The sequence below is a fragment of the Gavialis gangeticus genome, unplaced genomic scaffold, assembly GCF_001723915.1.
Source record: "Gavialis gangeticus isolate Ggan-Ray unplaced genomic scaffold, GavGan_comp1, whole genome shotgun sequence".
NCBI classification, from domain to species: domain Eukaryota; kingdom Metazoa; phylum Chordata; order Crocodylia; family Gavialidae; genus Gavialis; species Gavialis gangeticus.
The window spans coordinates 419,019-425,676 of NW_017728980.1; the positions used below are offsets into that span (position 1 = coordinate 419,019).

A 6,658-nucleotide genomic window follows, 5' to 3' on the forward strand; every position below is an offset into this window, starting at 1 on the left:
AGAAGGAGCCACTCGTATGATCAGAGGCCTGAAGACCAAGCCATACAAAGACAGACTGGCAGATAGAGGACTGTTTAGCCTAGAAAAAAGAAGACTTCAGGGGGTATTTGGTGGCAGCTTACAAATATATCAGGAGGGCATCAAGGCCTAGGTGAACAATTATTCACCAAAGCACCCCAGGGGAAAACCAGGAACAACAATCATAAACTCCTAGAAGGAGGTTTTAGACTGGATATAAGGAAAAATTTCTTTACAGTTCATGTGACCACGCTCTGGAATAGACTCCTAGTGGGGGTGGTGCAGGCATCTACCCTGGAAATCTTCAAAAGGAGACTGGATGCACACCTTGCTGGGGTTATTTGACCCCAGCCGTCTTTCCTGCCTAGAGCAGGGGGGCTGGACCCGATGATCTCACGAGGTCTCGTCCAAACGTAAACTTGTGTGAATCAGCATAGGAAGCTAGGGCTGGAAGTGACTTCATGAGGTCATCCAGTCCAGCCCACTGCTCAAGGGGATCATCCCTGACAAAATCATGTCAGTCAACTGTCTCTCTAACCTGCTTTTAAAAATTTCCTGGAATGGGGTTTCTGCAACTTTTCTAGATAGCCTATTCCAATGTTTAACTACCTTCATGGTCAGAAAGTTCTACCTAATCTCAACCTAAATTTCCTCTGCTGCAGTTTGAGACCATTGCTCTTAATATTCTTCCCTGCAACCACAGGGAAAAGTCTATCTCTATCTTATTTATAATCACCCTTCAGGTATTTGAAAATAGTTGTCAAATTCCCCATCTTCCCTCCCCCCACCCCTTCCACCACACCAAACTTACCAGCTACATGCAGCTGTCTATGTTGCCAGGCTGTGCTCCTCACTGTTTGCATGCTGTGCTGCAGCTGCACGCATGCATGGGCCATTTATCAGCCAAATTGTTGGCCACATCAGGCTGATTTCTAATACAGTCAATTTTCTGTATGTTGGTGCCGATCTGATATCAGAACAATGCATTGGTGCACCTCTAGGGCCCGGCCCTACCCTGCGCTGTCACTGGTGATCCCAGGGTCTCCATGAGACTGGCTCAGGACTTGCAGGGCAGAGTGCTCAGCCAGGAGGATGGGATGGGGGGGACAGGGGGAGGCATCTGGGAGTGGGACAAGTAGGTGGGGCTGGGACCTTGGGGTGGTGACAGTGCAGGGCTGGAGCCTGGGGCAGAGCCATGATCTGCTTCCCCTGCCCCTGCCTGCAAAACTGGCGCTCATCTCAGGGATGTGTTGGCAATGGAGCGTGACTCTTCCCTATGCCCCAGCCCCATGCTGTTACCACCCCGAGATCCTGATCCCAGCCCTGCCTGCCTGTCCTACTCATGGATGTTGCCTGCCTACCCATGGTCCCAGCCCAGCCTGCCCAACCAAATGCTTGGCCCACATGACTCCCAAGTCAGCCTCCACGGAGACCCTGCCCACCTGCTCCATCTGATGCCCTGGTGGTGGATGTGGGGCAGATGGGTCAGGTGCCTGGCAGTGGCAACTGGAAGGAACAGCTGCTGCACAGACTAACAGGAAGCTAGTCCAGCAGCCGTGCTGTCCCAGCCCTGCTGACATGCTTGGGGGGCAGTGGGACCAGCTGCATGTGCCACAGCCTGGGCTGCCCTCTGCACCTGGGCCAGGCAGGGCCAAGGGACCCATTGTGGGCTGTATAGAGTCCCTTGGCAGGTTGTATTTTGCCCACAGCTGTTCTAATGGATCACGCACTAATTGGAAATATATTTATGTAGTCAGGAAAGTTTATTATGAATGGAGATAGCAGAGCATCTATTATGGTTGTCTGGTGCATCCCATTGTAAGATGTAGCTCTTTTCAGTTGTTTATTACATAGCCTAATGTTAACCATTTGGACTGAAAGGTTTTTTCTTTTTCTGTCCAAGGCTGAATTCATTTCTTCCACAACCATTCACAAAGCTAGGGGAAAATACATTGTTCTGTTATGTTAAATTCCACTAACAGCTTTGCAGAAAAGCTGTTTCACCCTATGCTTTGGAGCAGGAACCTGATTGTGAAAGGTGGCTTGGGGTTACAGATCTGCCTTCTGTTGTACTGCTCGGGAAAATAATGCCACTTTGCACATGCTCAGCAGAGACTTACTGCAGAGAAATTGTCCAGAGATTCTCTGCATTGAGTAGGCTTGAACACAGGATTATAGGAGCTTGGCAGGACTTGCCTGGCATTTTCTATCAAATTGGGTGGGCTGAGGACTGAAAAAGAATTGAGACTGCTTTTCTGTGATCTTGGTGATCCCCCTCCTGGTGGCCAGGCAGTATGGGAAAGATGACTTGAGTGTAGAGGGACAAGAGTTTTGTACGAGGAAAAAGTAGATTGGACCATAGTGTGGGTGGGAAGAGGCTGGTGCTGGAGTTTGGTAGAGGAGGGGAAGATACCAGGAATAAGGTTGTCTGAGAACCCCAATGTGGGAGGAACATTCGTGTGCTACAGCTCTGCATGCAGGGCAGGTTTACTTGGCCACTGCCATGGTGCTTGTGATGCAGCTCTTCTGAGAGGGGTCTTATGGCACCCTGGTTGAGAAGCACTGGGCTAGGGCTCTTGCAAATAACTTTCTTCGCTATACCATCCTGATTCCTCTCCAGAACAAGTCTGTCTTAGAATAATAGAAAATTAGAGTTGGAAGGGACTTTGGGAGGTCATCTAGTCCAACCCCCTGCTCAATGTAGGACCATCCTCAACTAGATCATCCCAGCCAAAGCTTTGTCTAGCTAGGTCTTAAAAACCTCCAAGGATGGAGATTCCACTACCTCTCTGGGCACTGGTGACACGTAGGGGTACATGTGCACCCCCTGAGCTTGGCAGTGTACCCCTTGCAAAAAGTGCCGCTGATGCTGCCAGCGGCGCCTGAGGGTGGTCACTGCTTGCCATCCCCCCTCCTTGCTGCCGATGCCACTGGTGGTGTCTGCAGCCAGTCCCTGATTGCTGCTGGCTGCTGCCAACAGTGGCATCTGCGGGTGGTTGCCAACCGCTGATCGGTGCTTGCCACCCATCCGCCGCCACCAACACTGCTGTCGCCACCTGCAGGAGCTTCCTGATCAGTCTCCCCTGCTGCCAACACCACCGTGGCTGCCTGTGGGAGCTTGCGACTCGTCGCTGCCACCGCCTCTGTCTACAGGTGGTCACCGTGCCCCGCCCCCCCCAGCCTCCAGGGTAACCTGTTCCAGTGTTTTACTACCCTCCTAGTGAGACAGTTCTTCCTAAAATCTAACCTAAACTTCCCTTGCTGCAACTTGAGACCATTGGTCCTTGTTCTGTCATCTGCCACCACTGAGAACAAACAGCTCCATCCTTTTTTGAACTCCCCTTCAGGTAATTAAAGGCTGCTATTACATCTCCCCTCAGTCTTCTCTTCTCCAGACTAAATAAGGCCAGTTCCTTCAGCCTCTCCTCATAAGTCATTTGCCTCAGCCCCCAAACCATTTTTGTTGCCTTGCAGTTTGTCCATTTCCTTTCTGTAGTGGGGGCCCAAAACTGAACACAGTACTGCAGATGTGGGTTCACTAGTGCTGAACAGGAGGGAATAATCACTTCCCTTGATCTGCTGGCAACACATCTGCCGATGCAGCCCATTAGCCTTCTTGGCAACAACGGCATACTGTTGGCTCATATTCAGCTTATTGTCCACTGCAACCCCCAGGTCCCTTTCTGCAGAACTGCTGCCCAGCCAGTTAGCCCCCAGCTTGTACCGATGCATGAGATTGTTCCATCCTGTATACAGGACTTTGCACTTGTCATTATTGAACCTCATGAAATTTCTTTTGGTCCAATCCTCCAATTTGCCTTGGTCTTTCTGAAGTCTTATCTACTGACAGTATCCTGTGGGGGGAAAACTGGCTTGTGATTGTGCAGTATGACTATAATCATGTACATCTAACTTCATTTTGCAATCTTAATGTTCTTTTAATATAACTTCTTGTGTGTAACTTTCCAGGTTAGTTAGCAAATTGGAGGAGAAAAAAAGAGAAAAATACATTCTCTCCCTCCTCCAAATTTAATTTTGTGGCATTGCTAGCTCCACCTTCCCCATGTGTTCATGAGTAGTGCTGAAGCCTTTGGACCCATCTCTGCCACTTGAGCTAAGGACATAGTAGCAGTGGAAAATCAGCTCCTACATAGAGTAACCTTAAAAGCAAATGGAAACTTTTCCAGTAGGTTTCACAGATCTTTGCTGATGCAGAGGAATGGTGAGACCTGTTATGCAAAGTCCTGTTCTTCAAGTTGTCCAATGCAACAGAAGTCCACCTAGTCTAATGCATAAAAATGTTTATAAAAATTGGTAAAAATCCAAAACAAACCAGTTTCAAATGAAAATTCCTAATGACAAACCATAGTATCGCTGAGAACATGTCTTGTAAGCAAGGTGAGAGAGGGATTGAAATTCAGGAAACCGAAATTGGTGTATTGGAAGGTAGTGGACATAATGCCTACTTACCAAAGCTGTTCACACCCTTTGGTAGTACTTCATAGGATACATGTACCAGACGCATGGGTGGACTAGAAGGAACAAATGTCACCATTATGACTGTTGTTCCTTCCACCCCTCCCCCACTCTCCTGGAGTCCTAGGATCCCTGAGACTCCATTGGGCTCTTGTCACTTAGGGTGCCTGTACATCCTAATTAATCTATTAGACCATTAATTAAGTCTGCTGGAGTGTTCTAATTAGAACGCTCCAGAGTGCCCCACCATCACTTGTATTAAGCACCCCGTGTTTCAAAATGGCTGTGGGGACTGTGGTGGGGACGCGGCCATGAGAATAATCTTACCACCAGCATGAAAGCAGGAGGAAAAGCGGCAGCAGCAGAATGCTGCCAAAGATCAAAAACACCCCCTGGTGCTGGTGGCATGCTTTGTAGAGGGATAAAATCCCCGCTGGCCAACATCCAGGGAGGACCAGAAGTGGCTCTTCCTGAGTGTCCAGAGCAATGGGAAGTGCCTGTATGCCCCAGCAGAGGCAAGTGGTGGCAACCCCAAGAGTTGGGGTGCCCAGCTAAGGCTGGCTTGGAGGAGCCAGGATACTCACCTCTCCAGCAGCCGTGGATCCGAGATGACACCAACAGAGACTGAGACTGGTGAGCCTGCAGGGAGAGGAGAAACAGAGGAGTGTTAAAAGCCATGAGTAACCCTGGGGGAGAGAGACCTGAAGTAAGGTTCACCCCAGGGTAGAAGAGTAGATGAGTCAGGCCAACTTGAGGCCCCAATAAGGATAGTAAACCTTCTGAACTTGGGCTGAAAATAGACAGGGGCTAATGCCCAGCCATGGTTGATGACTGACAGGTAGCCTCAGCCAAGACTTAACATCTCATTTGGTTTGTGTTAGGTGGGGTGCAGGGGAGGTGGAGCCCCAAAACCAAAGACCTGCGTGTGAGATCAGAGAGAGAACCACGGGAGGCAGGACCTAAGAACTTCCTCCCACTAATAACCATTCCAACCAAGTCATGGCAGGTGAGAACCCCTGGGGGCCTTAAGGACTCGCACCGGAGGGCAAGCTGTCAACCCGGAAGGGGACAGGAGTGCCTGATTGGCCGGAGAAGGTGAAATGCTCAAGTGAGTGCCACAGTAAGTTACAGGGGCACTTTAACTAAAACTTTAACTAAAACTCATTGAATGAACTTTAGTTAAAGTGCCCTTGGTGCCCATTTTGAAATGTGGATGCTTAATACATGTGATGCTGTGGTGTTTTAATTAAAATAGCTGTCTAGGAGCCACTCTAATTAAAGATTCCCCCGAATCTCAGAACATGCATAGACACCCCCTGTTTCTAGTGTGTACTGACTGATAGAGAGAGGTAGACCCACGTGACAGCTGAAGCTGGTGAAACCAGTGAAGTCTTGAACAAAACTTGGAACAGGCAACTTTGATCAGTCCCTTCCTTGTCACCCTTTTCTTCCCCAGTTACATTTTTTTCTTCCCATTCCTTTGCTTTGTGTTAAGTCTGTCATGGTCAGTGGAGTCTGCTTAACTTTGTTTTTGGTCACAGGCTTACAGAGACAAGGTCAAAAGAAATAAGGTCAACCCAGTGCTGGTGCAAGCTTGCCAAGTCTCAAGCAGCTGATAAGACTAGGGACCAAGCCCACCTTTTTCTAGTACTCAAGTTATAGGCAAGAGTCCGCACCAGCAGCAGCCTCTGTATTTTCTGTCCTTGCTGTTCCTTTTTCTTTCCTTTATGTGGTGGCCTATCAAGGAAATGGGGTCTGACTATAGGAGGAGCTTCAGCTCATATCAGCTATTGTTTTCCTCATTCCTGGAAAAGGCATTTATCTCAAAGACCATCTAAATTAACTAAATTAACATTGTACAGGCAGTCTTGATTCTAACATTTCCGAATTTATGGTTTCTTGATTTTAAAACATTTAAAACATTTTCTGGATAATTTTAATGGTGAAATATTTAGTAGGTTCACTTTCTTCCCCTGCAGTTTGTCTCCAAAGTTTGATTACTACAATAAGAGTTAGAGATTCATTGACAAGACAGTAGACCCTTAATATAGGACTGACAAGACCAAATTTTGTCAGGAATAGCAAGCTGTTCATGGGCTTCTAGCAAATAATTATATCCTATAACCTCCCCCTGTCTCCCTCTACCCCCCCCCCCCAAAAAAAA

General features: G+C 48.2%; 1 protein-coding gene across 1 annotated transcript in view; it reads left to right on the plus strand.

Annotated features, from left to right (window-relative positions):
- Nucleotides 1–6,658, plus strand: part of DDX25 (DEAD-box helicase 25) — a 42,634-nt gene that overhangs the window by 7,820 nt on the left and 28,156 nt on the right. The gene's annotated exons all lie outside the window — the stretch shown is intronic.